This window comes from Somniosus microcephalus, chromosome 3 (genome assembly GCF_052327205.1).
Source record: "Somniosus microcephalus isolate GS21.2 chromosome 3, FLI_Smic_1.0, whole genome shotgun sequence".
NCBI classification, from domain to species: domain Eukaryota; kingdom Metazoa; phylum Chordata; class Chondrichthyes; order Squaliformes; family Somniosidae; genus Somniosus; species Somniosus microcephalus.
Genome location: NC_140989.1, coordinates 42,054,185 through 42,071,868, shown reverse-complemented (window position 1 = coordinate 42,071,868; position 17,684 = coordinate 42,054,185). Strand labels below are relative to the sequence as shown.

Below are 17,684 nucleotides of genomic sequence, written 5' to 3'. Positions count from 1 at the left end.
GAAGCTATGAGGACAGCCCTGTCCAGTGTGAGGTCGTTTTCCTCCAGGAGTCGCTTCTGCGTTCCTTCTTTGGCCAAGCCGCATACGAACTTGTCCCGCAGCACCTCTGTCAAATTCCCTCCAAGCTGGCAGTATTTCGCTAGCTTACGCAGTTCGACTAAGTATTCCGCATTGCTTTCATCTTGCCTCTGGGTTCTGGCGTAAAATTTAAATCGTTCAGCCAGTATCAACGGTGTGGGGTTCAAGTGATCCTTCAGCACTGCTACGATCTCTTCGAAGGTCTGGTCCACTGGTTTAACTGGTGCTATTAGATGTTTCAAAAGCCCGTATGTTTTTGCTCCCATCGAATTTAACAAAGTTATTGCCTTGTCGTAATATATTCCTATGCGTTCCCCATACGTGGCCCTGTCTTCTATTTCAGCATTAAAATCATTAATATTTCCTCGCTTAGGCATCTTCTTCTCTTTTCGAGTACAGTACAAGTATTACTTTACTTATTATTAATTTTCTTCTCTCTTCTTGAGAACACCACAAGTATTGCTGTACTTATACTTATTTTCCCTCTCTTCTTGAGAACACACCAGCCTTTCTGAAAAATCTTATTACTTTCCTGAAATTCTTAATAATTTCCAAGATGGCAGTTTCCCGCTTCTTCCTTCTTCTTCAGCGGTTTCCCCGCGAAAAATGGCGGCTTTCCCGCGCTTCTCGCTCTCCCCGCCCACTTCGATGGCGGTTTTCCCGCGCTTCTCGGCGCTCTCCGCCCACTTCAATGGCGGTTATCACCCGTTCCCCGACGCTGACTTTCAGGCCGAGTGCGGGCCTTATCAGCGGATGCGATCGATGGCCCGGCTGCGCCTCGCACTTGAAAGCGGCCCCCGGCCTCTGGCTCACCCGCTCGCGCGGCTCTTGCTCGCTCCCTCCCGGGCTCTGGCTTACCCGCTCGCGCGTTTCACCGCGGCTCTTATCAGGGATTGCGATCGCCCTGTCTTTGCAGCCAACGCTGCGGCTTACCCACGAGGTTATGGAGGCTTCAGGGTCCTAATGCCTGTCGCTTCCAGCCTGTCGGTTCCAGACTGGTGAGGATTGAAACCTCTCTTCAACGTCCTGTCTTCGGACGAAGCCGCCGTGGAACAACTGCCGCAGGGTTCGAATCCTGACTCGTCGCCAATGTTAAGTCTGTGGGTTGTATTATAAATAATCACAGACTCCACTGTTAACAAAATAAAACACGTCTTTACTATTCAGAGGCTCGGGCGATTCTGCCCTAGTTAACGTATCACAACCCTTATATACTGGTGTGGTCACTATCGGTATTACAGTATACATGAGCCAATAGATAGTGCCACCCTAAAGTAGTGCTCTTAAAGGCGAACGGTTACATTCTATAGTTCCCTTAAAGGTAAACGGTTACATACACAACACATCCAAAAGACAAAGGTCCTCTACCAACCTGCCCCCGCAACACAGTACTGCCCCCCGATTATCAAAAACCACGACAAGGCCTTGGACAACGTGGACCACTTTCCATACCTCGGGAGCCTACTGTCAACAAGGGCAGACGTCGACGACGAAGTCCAACACTGCCTTCAGTGTGCCAGTGCAGCCTTCGGTCGCCTGAAGAAGAGAGTGTTTGAAGACCAGGACCTTAAACCCGGCACTAAGCTCATGGTCTACAGGGCAGCAGTGATACCTGCCCTGCTGTATGCCTCAGAGACATGGACCATGTACAGCAGGCACCTCAAAGCACTGGAGAGGTACCACCAACACTGCCTCCGCAAGATCCTGCAAATCCATTGGCAGGATAGGCGCACCAATGTCAGTGTTCTTGCTCAGGCCAACATCCCCAGCATCGAAGCTTTGACCACGCTCGATCAGCTCTGATGGACGGGTCACATTGTCCGCAAGCCCGATACGAGACTCCCAAAACAAGCGCTCTACTCGGAGCTCCGGCACGGCAAGAGAGCCCCAGGTGGGCAGAGGAAACGCTTCCAGGACACCCTCAAAGCCTCCTTGAAAAAGTGTAACATCCCCACCGCACAAAGTGGAGGAGAAGCATCCGGGAAGGCGCCGAACACCTCGAGTCTCTTCGCCGGGAGCAAGCAGAAGCCAGGCACAGGCAGCGCAAGGAGCGCACGTCAACCCAAGCACCCCACCCACCCGCCCCTTCAACCACCATCTGCCCCACCTGTGACAGAGACTGTAGGTCCCGCATTGGACTCATCAGTCACCTGCAAACTCATTTTTAATGTGGAAGCAAGTCATCCTCGGTTCCGAGGGACTGCCTAAGAAGAAGAAGAAGATATTGGGGTAGCGCCTGAAAAACGGGCGTTCTTCAGGTGAATCTATAGGTCACTAACAGGTCAGTAGGCGGATCAAGTACAAATGGTGGCGAGCAGCCTTTTCAACTGACTTTGCTGCTTAATGTGGACCAACCCGTTGGGGGAGACATTTGACTTTCGCAGGGTTGCTGAACAGGCAGTACCACCTCTTATACATCCCTCTTGATATTCAGATCTATTGAAGTCAATGTAACCTAATATCGGGCAGTGAGTCCAAGGGGCGGCGGATACACTATCACGCAAGACATATTTCGACGTCCAGGGTCGAGCAATCAAGAAAATAATGATTCGTCCTCAGGCAACACTTTCATTTGATTATGATATTACCCTACTGGAGTTAGCAAGTCCAATTCAATATACAGACATTGTCTAGCCAGCTTGTCTACCTCCAGCCAAGCATCATTCATTTTTGGCCAAAACTGTGGTAACTATTGGATAGGGAACAATTAAGGAGGATGTAATGAGGTTTTGCAGACGAAAGTGAAGGTTTTCTACAACAGTCAGTGCCAAAGGTTCATGCCATAAATAATTGAACAGGTGATTTGCGCAGGGTTCCTAGAAGGTGACAGAGATACATGTCAGTGAGATTCTAGAGGTCCCTTGATGTGCCAAGCTGAAAATTCTTCGGCATGGATGCTAGCAGGAATTGTTTCCTTCAGAATGGGCTGTGGAAGATCTAATCATTTGTGCAAGAACAATAGCCTTCAGGGATTGGATTGGAGATGCCATAAATGAAAGAAAAAGGAAGACAAGTATTTATATAACGCCTTTCACAACAGACAATGATGTGCTTGAAGTACAGTCACTTGTTGTAATGTAGGAAACGTGGCAGCCAATTTGTACAGAGCAAGATCCCACAAACAGCAATGTGATAATGACCAGATAATCTATTTTTCAGTGACGTTGGTTAAGGAATAAATATTGGCCAGAACACCAGGGATAGATGCAATGGATACTTTTACGTCCACGTCAGATGGCAGGCGTCTAGCCCGGAAGATGGCACTTCCGACTGTGCAGCACTCCCACAGTTCTGCACTGGACTGTCAGCCTAGATTTTGTCTCTGGAGTAGGATTTGAACCCACAACTTCGACTGAGGCGAGAGTGCTACCACTGAGCCACGGCTGACACCTGGGGGAAGTGATGCTGCCGGTAAGTCTTTGAGTCATGCTGATGCTGGAGGTACGGCCTGTTACTATTGATTATGGTAATGACATGCGCAGAATTATTAAAACAGATAATAATGCTAAATAGTTTTTCCAGTCGACCCTCTAATGATAACTTCATGCTGTAAAATGTATGAAGTGCGACTGCATATAGTGTGCTTTACAAAAGCTTTCACACATTGCAGAGACCAAGTTCCAAATCAGCCCACCTTTTATTGTATTCCAGCACTAGCTCTGCTGGTTTTAAGTTATTGTAGTTATTTAACACTTATCACTATTCTGTTTTGCCTGAGTTGCAAATGGCAATGCCTCCCGCTTTGTTCTCAGATTAGCAATATGTTCTGCTGTTTTATAGTTAGACTAGCTGAAGTGCCCGGCGGTGCCGAGGGTCTTTTGAGGGCATGTTGTTGTTGGAAGAGAGAGAGAGAGAGCGACTGGGGGAAGAGAGAGAGCGACTGGGGGGAAGAGAGAGAGCGGCTGGGGGGAAGAGAGAGAGCGACTGGGGGGAAGAGAGAGAGCGACTGGGGGGAAGAGAGAGAGCGACTGGGGGGAAGAGGGGGGAGAGGGGAAGAGGGGGGAAGAGGGGGGAAGGGGAGGGGGGAAAGAGGGGGGAAGGGGAGGGAGGAGGGGAGGGGGGAGGGGAGGGAGGAGGGGAGGGGGAGGGGAGGGAGGAGGGGAGGGGAGGGAGGAGGGGAGGGGTGGAGGGGAGGGGAGGGAGGGGGGAGGGGGAGGAGGGGGGAGGGGAGGGGAGGGGAGGAGGGGGAGGGGAGGAGGGGGGAGGGGAGGGGGGAGGGGAGGGGGGAGGGGGGAGGGAGAGGAGGGGGGAAGAGGGGGGAGAGGGGGAAAGGGGGGTAGGGGGGGAAAGGGGGAGGGGAGGGGGAAAGGGAGGGGGGGAGGGGGGAAAGGGGGAGGGAGGGGAGGGGGGGAGGAGGGGGGAGGGGGGGAGTCCCCGAGCCCCACCCCCCGATGTCCCGAGCCCCGCCCCCCGATGTCCCGAGCCCCCGCCCTCCCGAGGCCCGATCTCCCGAGCGCCGATCTCCCGAGGCCCGATCTCCCGAGCCCCGCCCCCCCCCCGGATCTCCCGAGGCTCGCCCCCCCCCCGATCTCCGGAGGCCCGATCTCCCGAGCCCCGCGCCCCGCCCCCCGATTTCCGGAGGCCCGATCTCCCAAGCCCCGCCCCCCCCGATCTCCCGAGGCTCGCCTCCCCCCCCCCGATCTCTGGAGGCCCGATCTCCCGAGCCCCGCCCCCCGCCCGAGCCAGCTTCAAGAGCAGAGAGAGAGACGCCGCCGTGCAACCTACCGTGTGAGGCCTGGCCGGACTCAAGTCGTGCGTGCTGACTCCTGCCCCACCCGCCTTTACTAACATGGTGGCGGGTGGCGACGCTCGCCCCCTCCAGCCTTCACAAAGATGGCGGAGATCGCGAGCCGCTTGTTCAGCGCGACGGGAGGTGCCTAGCTCGGGCGTGGCTGGGCAACAGAGGCCCAGGCTTAGAGGCCTGGAAAAACGGTTAAAGGTAGGAAAATTCTAGATGTTACAGAAAAGATTTACAAATTAATTAACTTTTTTTAAAAACAACGTGTTTTAAAAGCAGCTTTTTTTTTGCTGGAAATGTAGATTTGAAAAGAAACACGCAGAAAGCGGGAAAAAGAAATGAAAAGTTTGGAATCAAGATGGCGGCGACTCACCTCAGTTCAGAACGATAAGGCCCGCCCACACACTCACCGATTGGTCGACCGTCAGGTCACCGAAGTGTAGGATTGGTCAATCGTCCCGTCACTCGACTCTAGGAGGGCTCGCCCGCAAGCGCCAGGAACCCGCCCCCACCACGCAGCGATTGGTCGACCGTCGGGTCACTCGACCGTACGATTGGTCGACCTCGACGTCACTCTATGCTAATGAGCGGATAATGAGCGGAATGTTGAACGTTTTTTGGATACCGCGGGCGCAATGTTTGTCTGGCCGAAACGTAAATACGCTTATGACGGTTCTGGAATCGTAAGCTTTCTTTCGATGTAACACACGTGTAGGTACGCTCTATAACTTTCGAGTTTATTCAATACAGACAGACAGACGGAATGACAGACAGACAGAAGAACCGCTTTATATATATGATACTGAACTAGCTTGTGTGGAATTTGTCCAATCTGTTAAATTGGCATCCATTGGAGATTGGCTTAGCACTGCACTTTCAATTCTATTGCACAGTAGCAGCAATATAAGTCTTAATGCAAATGTTTTTATGATAACGTAAGGAATAGGAGCAGGAGTAGGCCATATGGCCCCTCAAGCCTGCTCCACCATTCAATAAGATTATGGCTGATCTTCGACCTCAACTCCACTTTCCCGCCCAATCTCCATATCCTAATGATGACCTAATTTAATGTAGCATAATGTATTTGCTTAAATTATGCAAATATTTAACTTGTATACAACTTGGTTGTGGTTGTTGGAGGCCAATCATTTTAGCCCCAGGACATCGCTGCAGGAGTTCTTCGGGGCAGTGGCCTAGGCGCAACCATCTTCAGCTGCTTCATCAATGACCTTCCCTCCATCATAAGGTCAGAAGTGGGGATGTTCGCTGATGATTGCACGGTGTTCAGTTCCATTCGCAACTCCTCAGATAATGATGCAGTCCATGCCCACATGCAGCAAGACCTGGACAACATTCAGGCTTTGTTGATAAGTGGCAAGTAACATTCGTGCCACACAAGTGCCAGGCAATGGCTATCTCCAACAAAAGAGAAACCATGACCCCTTGACATTCAGCGGCATTACCATCGCCGAATCCCCCACCATCAAAATCCTGGGGGTTCCCATTGACCAGAAACTTTACTGGACCAGCCACATAAATACTGTGGCTACAAGAGCAGGTCAGAGGCTGGGTATTCTGTGGCGAGTGTCTCACCTCCAACTCCCCAAAGCCTTTCCACCATCTACAAGGTACAAGTCAGGAGTGTGATGGAATACTCTCCACTTGTCTGAATGAGTGCAGTTCCAACAACACTCAAGAAGCTCGACACCATCCAGGACAAAGCAGCCCGCTTGATTGGCACCCAACCCACCACCTTAAACGTTAACTCCCTCCACCACCGGCGTACCATGGCTGCAGTGTGTACCATCTACAAGATGCACTGCAGCAACTCGCCAAGGCTTCTTCTACAGCACCTCCCAAACCCGCGACCTCTACCAGCTAGAAGGAAAAGGGCGCATGGGAACACCTTCACCACACGGACTGCAGCGGTCCAAGAAGGCGGCTCAGCACCACCTTCTCAAGGGCAATTAGGGATGGGCAATAAATGCTGGCCTTGCCAGCGACGCCCACATCCCAGGAACTAATAAAAGAAAAGGATTAGTGTACACAAATTTTTAATATTTTTACATCAAATTTAAACAAATTGCATTCCCTGCTATTGCCCAAAGCACTCCAATATCATTTAATGGAAAGCCATCACTTGCAGTAAGGTCATTTTGTGTCATGTTTGTGCCATGCAAAACTTCAGCTGCACAAACTGCCACTGCCGTTCATTCCTCAGCAATATGATTTGAGACACTGCTGTTACTGAAGTACTCAAATCTTGTAGATGTCATCCTAAACACTAAAGACAGTAAGTCTCTAGGTTCAGCTGAGATGGTCTTTCTTCATCTTTCCTTGGGTTTTTCCTTGTCCTCTACTAAAGGGTTACTGGGTTGGTTCTACAAGTACAGTCTCCCTCACCCAAAAAGTTGGTCATATGAGCCTTGATAGTAACAGATAGCAACAGGCAATTTGACACAGCCTGACACCTATACATGCACTTGCAGGAGGGGCTGCTGGATAATGATCAGGAGTAAACCCTTTGTGTTAGGTATGACTTCAGCCACTGGAGAGATTTCCCCTGAGCCCCATTGACTTCAGTAATACTAAGGCTCCTTGGTGCCACGGTCAGTCTAATGCTGCCTTGAAGTCAAGGGCAGTCACTCTCACCTCTCCTCTGGAATTCAGCTCTTGTGTCTATTTTTAGACTAAGACTGTAATGTAGTCAGGAGCCGAGTGGTCCTGCAGGAACCCAAACTGAGCATCAGTGAGCAGGTTATTGGTGAGTAAGTGCTGCTTGATAGCACTGCTCATGACTCCTTCCATCACTTTGCTGATAATTAAGAGTAGGATGATTGATAAGGTACCTCTCAAGAGGTGGTAATCTGCTTCGGTGGATTGAGACTTGGCTGAATGCCCATAGGCAGCAAATGGTTGTTAATGGATTTGGATCTGCTTGGAGACCCGATAACAGTGGTGTCCCACAGAGATCACTGTTAGGAGCGTTGATTTTTACTATCTTCATTAATGACACAGATACAGGTGTTTTGGGAATGGCCCACAAGTTTGTGGACGACCGCAAGATATGTGCGAGAGTTTGGACTGTAGAGGATGCTTAACTACTACAAGCAGATTGCCATGTGTTGGGGGAATGGGCTGTGTTCAGCAAATGATGGTTAAATTAGAAAAGTGCAGTGTTATGCACTTGGACAGGTCTAATGCTAAATATACATACACCCTATAGGGAACAGAATTAAAGCTAGTGGTGAAAGAAAAAGATCTGGGTGTTGTTATAAATCTCATCATCAAGAAACTACTTATGAAATAACGTTGGACGGCCAGCTGGTGGTGCCATCCAAGGAGTATAAATACTCGGGCGTGGGCCCAGCCTGCCAGGGACATTTTGTAAGACAAGGAGCTAGTGAAATACAACTAGACTTCCATGTTCTGAAACAAGTTGATTAAAGCCTTGCTTTATACTCAAACCAAGTGCGCAGTGAGTTTTATTACGTCAATTTAATCAACTTGATATCGACTCCACGCTTTGGGTGATTTCGGGAACAGCCAGCTACAACTCGAACCGTAGAAGGGAACACAGACAAGTAATCGATCCATCATGGAGAAACTACTCAGACCCGCCCGTCTCGACCTGGACCCGAATTCACTTACAGCTGCTAAGGTATGGAAACACTGGTATCGTACCTTTAGCAACGTCCTTGAGGAGTGTGGTGAGAATGTTCCTAACAAGTTATGAATGCTTGCTAATTATGTATCCCCTCATGTGTTTGATTATATCGAAGACTGTGTAGACTATGACGCCGCTATCCAAATACTACAGCAGATATATGTCAAGTCCCCAAATGGAATTTTTGCTCGGCATCTACTGGCCACAACTTGACAACAACCCGGGGAATCACTTGACGAATTCCTTCAGAAGCTTCGCAGGCTCAGCAAGGATTGTAATCTTAAAACTGTTACAGCTGAGCAGTACCAGGAGGAGTTAATTCGTGATTCCTTTATTAATGGGATTGCATCTCCCTTCATACGTCAGCGTCTGTTGGAGAATAAAACCCTCAAGTTACGGGCTGCCTATGACCAGGCATGTTCTCTGGACTTAGCAAAGAGGAATGCAGATACCTATCTTTCACCACGTGCACGGGCTGCTGCTGTCACTTTTAGTGACTCTTTCGATAGGCCTCGGGCGGAAGCCCTCACAGATAACGACTCCAACCTGGCTGATGACAACCCTACCCTAGAAACCTACACTGATGACGACCCCGCCCAAGCGGCATCTTGGCAATCTGGAAGGAAGTGTTTCTTCTGTGGAGGTGCGTTCCATTATAGGAAATTTTGTCCTGCTCGTAACGCAACCTGCAATCATTGCAGCAAGAAAGGTCACTTTTCTAAGGTATGCCAATCAAGAGCCACTGTTAGTAAGAAAGGCCACTTTTCTAAGGTATACCGGTCGAGAGCTCCTGTTAGTTTTGCAGCTACTATCTATAAAACTGCTCCTCCCCCAAGAGCCACTATTACGGTTACAGCTGCAATCTATAAACCTGCTCCTCCCCCAAGAACCACAACTAAGGTTACAGCTGTCAAGGGTAAAACTGCCCCTCCTCCCATCACAGCTGTTTTTCCCCAAAGTCTGTCCCATGCAGCCACGAAGGTTTCGGTAAATGGACACATTTTGAGTGCACTAATCGACTCATGCAGCTCTGACAGCTTCATTAGTGAGCGGGCTGTCAGTAAGTTAAAACTGCGTATTTACCCCTCGGACAGGGAAATTGCAATGGCTCTGATGACACTGACCACCAATTCTTCCGGCTTTTGTCTTGTCAACCTTATTCTCAATGGCCGCACTTATTTCTTCACCCGGTTCGGGGTGCTCAAGAGCCTATGCAGTGATGTGCTCCTGGGACAGGATTTCCAGAAACAACGCAAAAGACTCACTTTCGAGTTTGGAGGGTCAAAGCCAGAGCTTACTATTTCCAAAGTACCATTTTGTGCGCTTTCGGCGGCTTCGCTCGATGAGCCCTCCTTGTTTGCCAATCTTTCCCCCCGATGTAAGCCCATATTCACTAAATCACGACGTTTCAGCCAAGTTGATCGAGTCTTTATCGAGGCAGAAATCTCTCGCCTTCTAGCTGACGGTATCATTGAGCCATGTTCATCTTCCTGGCGGGCTCAAGTCGTCATTGTTAAAAATCCTCTGAAGCAACACAAGAAACATCTTTGCATCGATTACTCGCAAACTATTAACCAGTATACCGACCTGGATGCCTACCCACTACCACACATCGATGACATGGTCAATAACCTTGCCAACTACAAGGTATTTTCAATTTTTGATTTAAAGAGCGGATATCATCAAGTACCGTTAAAGGACTCTGACAAAAAGTATACAGCCTTTGAGGCCAATGGTTGTCTTTACCAGTTTTGTCGCCTTCCATTTGGGGTCACCAATGGGGTGGCCGTCTTTCAATGGGCAATGGATAGCCTAGTCAAACAGGAGAACTTAACGGACACTTTTCCATAGCTGGATAATATCACCATTGCTGGTCATGACCAGAAGGAACATAATGCCAACCTCCAGAAATTTTTGACGTCCTCCGTCGTCGCAACTTAACCTTAAATGAGTCCAAATCTGTGAAATCAGTACCATCAGTCAACATCCTTGGCTACTGGATGGGCAACGGTGTAATTAAACCGGATCCGGAGCGACTTCGTCCGCTTCAGGAGCTCCTTCCCCCTACGAATCTCGGCTCTCTTCGTCGGGCAGTTGGCATGTTCGCCTATTATGCGAAATGGATACCCCACTTCTCCGAAAAGATCCAGCCCCTGCTTCACGCTAAGTCAATTCCATTGGAGGCAACGGCTATTTCAGCTTTCAACCTCCTCAAGCGTCAACTGGAAAAAGCCATGCTTCGTTCCATTGATGAAAATCTGCCTTTCGTGTTCGAGTGCGATGCATCGGATGTGGCGATCTCTGCTACCTTGAATCAAGGTGGTCGACCCGTTGCATTTCTGTCCAGAACTTTGCAGGGTAGCAAGCTCCATTATCCTCCTGTCAAGAAGGAGGCTACGGCCATCATCGAGGCAGTACGTAAATGGAGTCATTTTCTCGCTCGTCGCCACTGCACACTTATAACCGATCAGCGCTCCGTGGCCTTTATGCTGGATAACCGGAAACGCACTAAGATCAAGAATAACAAAATACAACTCTGGAGGATGGAGTTGGCTGCCTTTGGATACATCATACATTATCGACCCGGCAAAGAGAATGTGGCCCCGGATACCCTCATTCTGCTCTTCTCTGTCAACTTCGACTCTGGCGGATCTTCATACTGACTTATGCCATCCTGGCGTTACCCGTATGTTGCACTTTGTGCGATCTAAAAATCTCCCATTTTCTACGGAAGATGTGAAAAGAATGTGCTCCTCCTGTAAAATTTGTGCGGAATTAAAACCGCAATTCTTCCGTCCATCGGATGGCTCGCTCATACACGCTATGCAGCCTATGCAGCGACTCAGCATTGACTTTAAATGGCCATTGCCTTCCTCAACGCAAAACACCTACTTACTGACTATGGTGGACGAATATTCACGCTTTCCCTTTGCTTTCCCCTGTCCCAATATGCTTACTTCCACAGTAATCAAATGCCTTGATCAAGTCTTTTCCCTTTGCGGTATGGCCAAATTCATCCACTCTGATCGGGGTCAAGCGAACTCAAAAGTTATCTCTCCCAACGGGGAATCGCTACAAGTAAAACGACACCATACCATCCCATTGGTAACGGACAGGTTGAGAGATACAACGCTATCATTTGGAACGCTGTTCATCTTGCGCTGAGGTCACGCAATCTACCAGACCAGCAGTGGGAAGCTATGCTCCCTGACGCGTTGCATTCCATCAGGTCTCTCCTTTCTACTTCTACCAATGTCACACCTCACAAGCGATTCTTCAGTTTCCAGCGTCGCTCCATCTATGGGACGTCTCTACCGTCATGGTTGGCAGCTCCTGGCCCTGTGCTGCTCCGAAGATTCGTCCGATCATCCAAAACCGATCCTCTTGTCGACGAGGTAGAACTCACGGACATCAACCCCACGTATGCGCACGTGCGGTACCCGGATGGCCGGGAGTCCACCGTTTCGCTCCGGGACCTGGCTCCCTGTCCGGCTGGTTCCACGGACCCAACTGATAGAGGGACCCACGGGGATGATGCCGACACTCTGCGCTCCCCCGAAGATGACGCCCTACCTGGGACATCAAGAGATCTGCCAGCTGCCCCACCGGATCCACTCGGGGAGCCGAGCGCTCCCCGTGGGATGGCCACCCGAGGCCAGGACGCCGGTCAATCCCCGGTTATCCAACAGGACAAAGCCAGTTCTGCGCCTGTGGGGACCCGCACCCGGAGTCACAATCTCCCCAGCCTCCCTCAGGTCGATCAGAGCAACACGGGCCCTGTCAATCCACTGGTACGGATCAAACGGCCCAGGGACCAAGACACGTGCCTTCTGGCCATAAACAAAAATCTAAAAGACTGCGGCTATTCGTGGTCCGCCTAATCCGTTAAGAGGAAGTCGTCGGACTTCCAAATCTTTTAGGCAGGAAGAATGTTATAAATCTCATCATCAAGAAACTACTTATGAAATAACGCTGGATGGCCAGCTGGTGGCGCCGTCCAAGGAGTATAAATACTCGGGCATGGGCCCAGCTTGCCAGGGACATTTTGTAAAGACAAGGAGCTAGTGAAGTACAACTAGACTTCTATGTTCTGAAACAAGTTGATTAAAGCCTTGCTTTATACTCAAACCAAGTGCGTAGTGAGTTTTATTACGTCAGGTGTTGTAATGCATCACTCTTTAAATGTTCACGATCAATGCCATGAAACTACAGCTAAAGCAAAGATGGTTGTATTCACAGGACAATTCATTACAAAACAAAACATACCATTTTGTCCATGTACAAGTCCTTGGGTAGGCCTCAGTTGGAATACCGTGTCCAGTTTTGGTCCCCTCACATGGTGGGGGATATTGAAGCTTTGGCAAGAATGCAGAGGAGTACCACATGATTTATTCCCTGTTTAAAACATCTTTGCTACCCAGATAGGCTCAAAGAGCTGGGTCTGTATGATTTAAAGAAGCATAGACTTAGGGGTGATTTGCTCAAGGTTTATAAAATAATAAAGGGACTAGATTGTGTTTTCCATGGACCAATTATTTCAACTGGATAGGAAAGGCGTCATGCTTAGAAGTTATGTGAGGGGAGAACTTGGATAGATGTTAGGTGGTTCTTCTTTTCTCAGAGAATAGTGGACCAGTGGAACAGATTCTGAGGTGAATGCTATTCTGCTGTGTTCCTTCAAGCGAGAACTGGACCTGTTTCTGGCTGAGGCAGTGATCAAGAGGTATGTTCCCTATAATATAAATCTGGATCAATGTAGTCTCCTGGACTCGTTTCAATCATCTAAAGGGGTCAGAGAAATTTTCCAGATTTTTTTTCCCTAATTGGCCTGAATTTGATTTTTGCCTCTCCCAGTAGATTCCGTGGCTCCGGGTGGGCAGGGAGTGTCTATCATGATGCATAAGGTGCACATGATGCACAATTACATGGGACAAGCTACATGGACCACTTGGTCTTTTCCTGTCCACCATTTTCGTATGTTTGGTTGTTTTGAATTACAAAATTATCTCCTCCAAAACCCTAAGTATAAATGCCTAGCCCAGCCTAACAGAAAGTCATACAGAACAGAAAGTCCCAGGTTAGATCCCTAGTTTGTGCAGATTTGGCTGATCTCAGCTGAAGCAGCAGTTGAGACGTGTTATTTGGCCTCGGTGCTCTGGGCTGGAGTCTTGGGTCAGGATTTCTGCTTCTGATTGCTCTCCAGTGACTCTGTACAGACATTGGATGAGACCAGGATCTGTCTCAGCTGTGACAGTCTCTACAGTCAAATACCCTATCTGTACTCAATATCTACGTTCACGCATGAAGAACGGACACTTGGGAGAGGTGGCGGACAGCTACAGGTGTCAATGGAGCTAAATCCGAGAAGAGGGGCGAGGAGAGAGAGGGGAGAAGAGAGGGGAGAGAGGGGAGGGGAGGAGAGGTGAGGGGAGAAGAGAGAGGAGAGGGGAGAGGAGAGGAGAGGAGGCGAGAGGGGAGAGGGGAGAAGAGAGGAGAGGAGAGGGGAGAAGAGAGGGGAGAAGAGAGGGGAGAAGAGAGGGAGGGGGAGGACAGAGGGGAGGGCAGAGGGAAGGCAGGAGAGGGGAGAGGAGAGGGGAGAGGAGAGGGAGGAGAGAGGGGAGGGGAGGAGAGGGAAGGGAGGAGAGGAGAGGGGGAGAGAGAGAGAGAGAGGGGAGGGGAGGAGAGAGGGGAGGAGAGGAGCGGAGAGGAGAGAGGGGGAGGGGAGGAGAGAGGGGAGGAGAGAGACGGGAGGGGAGGAGAGGAAGGAGAGGAGAGGGAGGGGAGGAGAGAGGAGAAGAGAGGAGAGAGAGGGGAGGGGAGGAGAGAGAGGGGAGGGGAGGAGAGAGGGGAGAGGGATGAGTAGAGGGGTAAAGGAGAGGAGAGAGGAGAGAGGGGAGAGGAGAGGGGAGGGGAAAGGAGGAAATTAGAAAAACAAAATATTACTTGTTTGCTCATGGATAGAGGAGACTTAAAATGTTGTACAGCATGGACTGTTAGGAAGATGGAGTATTATTTGTTTTTTTTAGAAGCTGATGAAAATGCAATGGTCTGTGGTGTTTTTCATGCACAGTACAAGGGTTCGATAGCTGAGATCAATTACTCTTCTCCAGCAATAGATTACTGACTACCAAAATGTTAACAATGCCTAATGCAAATCCTGTTCATCATCTGATTATAAAAAGATCAAAGCATGCATAATTTGAGCCTTTTATCCAAAATGTTGACAATTATGCATATACTGTACATACACTTTTAGATTTATGGTTATTACACTCCCATAGAGACTGAAAAAAATAAAATATTTAAAATACTAAACGGTAGGAAATGCTCATGACTGACTTGAAATATCAGATCTCCTTACGTCAAGTGTGTCTGGAAGACTTTATTAGACAATGAGGTTGATTTTCAGCTTTTGCCCAAAAGAGGTGCGAAGTCGGTGGGTGGGTGGTGGGGGCGGGGGGGGTGGGGGGGTGGGTGGGTGGTGGGTGTCTGCAGCACTTAACTAATGAATTAAGCAGCGGGCCTGAAATATTTTAAATTTGTGCCTCACTAGAACACAATTGGCAAACGACCCAGCACTCAATGAGCGGAAGTGGGCAGCTCACCTAATGGTGGAGGGGAGGGCGGGGTTGTGTGGAAAGTCCAACAGCGCCAGGTGTTGGCAGCAACAAGTGGGGGGGGGGGGAAATGAGGCACTCTGGGGGTGGGGGGTTACACACTGGCTGGTAGCATGACCACAGTATTCCTGCTGCTCCTGCCTCCACAAAAAGTTCCCCTATAAAATGATGCAGGCTGCTTTTGGAGCGGCCTCAAGGTTCCCTTCCAGGACACTCTCTCTTTTCTTCTTAGGCAGTCCCTCGGAACCGAGGATGACTTGCTTTCACGCTAAAAATGAGTTCTCAGGTGACTGATGAGTCCAATGCGTAACCTACAGTTTCTGTCACAGGTGGGGCAGACGGTGCTTGAAGGGGCGGGTGGGTGGGGTGCTTGGGTTGACGTGCACTCCTTGCGCTGTTTGCGCTTGGCTTCCGCTTGCTCCCGGCGAAGAAACTCGAGGTGTTCGGCGCCTTCCCGGATGCTTCTCCTCCACTTTGTGTGGTCTTGGGCCAGGGATTCCCAAGTGTCGGTGGGGATGTTACAATTTTTCAAGGAGGCTTTGAGGGTGTCCTTGAAGCGTTTCCTCTACCCACCTGGCACTCTCTTGCCGTGTCAGAGCTCCGAGTAGAGCGCTTGCTTTGGGAGTCTCGTATTGAGCATGTGGATGATGTGGCCCGTCCATCGGAGCTTATCGAGCATAGTCAAAGCTTCGATGCTGGGGATGTTGGCCTGAGCGAGAACACTGATGTTGGTGCGCCTATCTTGCCAATGGATTTGCAGGATCTTGCAGAGGCAGCATTGGTGGTACCTCTCCAGTGCTTTGAGGTGCCTGCTGTACATGGTCCATGTCTCTGAAGCATACAAGAGGGCGGGTTCACTACCGCTCTATAGAGCATGAGCTTGGTGCTGGGCTTGAGGTCCTGGTCTTCAAATACTCTTCCTCAGGCGACCGAAGGCTTCACTGGCGCACTGAAGGCAGTGTTGGACTTCGTCATCATCTCGAGGTAGTGCTGATGGAGAGCTAAAGACGCAAGGAGGCTTTGCACATCGTGTAGATCATGAGCATTAGAAAACTACGAGTGTTGGCATCATTGCAACAGCTTTGAGGCAATTGTGATTGTGGTGCAAATGTATGGGTATAAGCAGCATTGGACCTGTTCTAATCTTCATTCAATTGCATGTCAAGTTAAAGGCACAACACCCCTGGCCGGCCTCCCACGTCTACCTTCTGTAAACTTGAGGTGATCCAAAACTCAGTTGCCGGTGTCCTAACTCGCACCAAGTCCCGTTCACCCATCACCCCTGTGCTCGCTGGCCTACATTAGCTCACAGTTAAGCAACGCCTTGATTTTAAAATTCTCATCCTTGTTTTCAAATCTCTCCATGGCCTCGCCCCTCCCTATCTCTGTAATCTTCTCCAGCCCTACAACCCTCTGAGATATCTGCGCTCCTCCAATTCTGGCCTCTTGAGCATCCCTGATTTTAATTACTCCACCATTGGCAGCCGTGTCTTCAGCTGCCAAGGCCCTAAGCCCTGGAATTTCCTCCCTAAATCTCTCCGCCTCTCTACCTCTCTTTCCTCCTTTAAGACGCTCCTTAAAAACCTACCTCTTTGACCAAGCTTTTGGTCACCTGTCCTAATTTTTCTTTATGTGGCTCGGTGTCAAATTTTGTTTGATAACACTCCTGTGAAGCGCTTTGGGACATTTCACTACGTTAAAGGCACTGTATAAATTGAAGATTGAGTTGTTGTCGAGTTAAAGTGTTACACTGAATTGTTATCGCTTGCTGTTCCAACTGCTGTGCATTTCCAGTATTTTCCATTGTTAGTTCAGTTTCATCCATAGTTTAATCCATATAAATCTAGGTTTCCTTCAAAACAAAATCCATAATGGAAACTTTTTTGCACAGTACTACACTCAAAGACCTTATTAAACCATCCATTCACGGTCTTTTTTTAAATTCATTCCTGTGATGTGGACATCGCTGGCAAGGCCAGCTTTTACTGCCCATCCCTAATTGCCCTTGAGAAGGTGGTGGTGAGACAACTGAGTGGCTTGCTAGGCCATTTAAGAGTGAACCACATTGCTGTGGGTCTGGAGTCACATATAGGCCAGACCAGGTAAGGACGGCAGATTTCCTTCCCTAAAGGCTATTAGTGAACCAGATGGGTTTTTACGACAATCTGGTCACCATGACTGATGCAAGCTTTTTTCTTCCAGATTTATTTCATTAACTGAATTTAAATTCCCCAGCTGCCATGGTGGGATTATTAACTCACAGATCTCAATAATCCAAGCCTCTGGATTACTAGTCCAGTAACATAATCACTATGTTACCGTTCCCCACATAGGATTCATTGTGTGATGCCCATTACATAAATATTTCACGGAAAGAAAATAAAAAAGGAATTGGTGTAAAACTGCTGACCTGACACAAGAACCAGTTCAGGCCACTATCATAAAATAATGTAGGATGATTACCTGACAGCCATTTAAACATCTGACATTTAAACAGCCTTCAAAGTATAATTAGGCAATATAATTGAGCAAAGCTGTGGCACGTAATATGGAAGGGTGAAAAAGGCAATACAATAGTCATGGG

General features: G+C 49.1%; 1 long non-coding RNA gene and 1 pseudogene across 1 annotated transcript in view; one reads left to right on the top strand and one right to left on the bottom strand.

Moving 5' to 3' along the window:
• The window catches only part of LOC147121005 (transmembrane protease serine 11E-like), a 43,417-nt pseudogene extending 40,258 nt beyond the window's left edge, over positions 1–3,159 (top strand).
• LOC147121004 (uncharacterized) overlaps positions 1–17,684 on the bottom strand; it is a 504,333-nt gene that overhangs the window by 411,340 nt on the left and 75,309 nt on the right. The gene's annotated exons all lie outside the window — the stretch shown is intronic.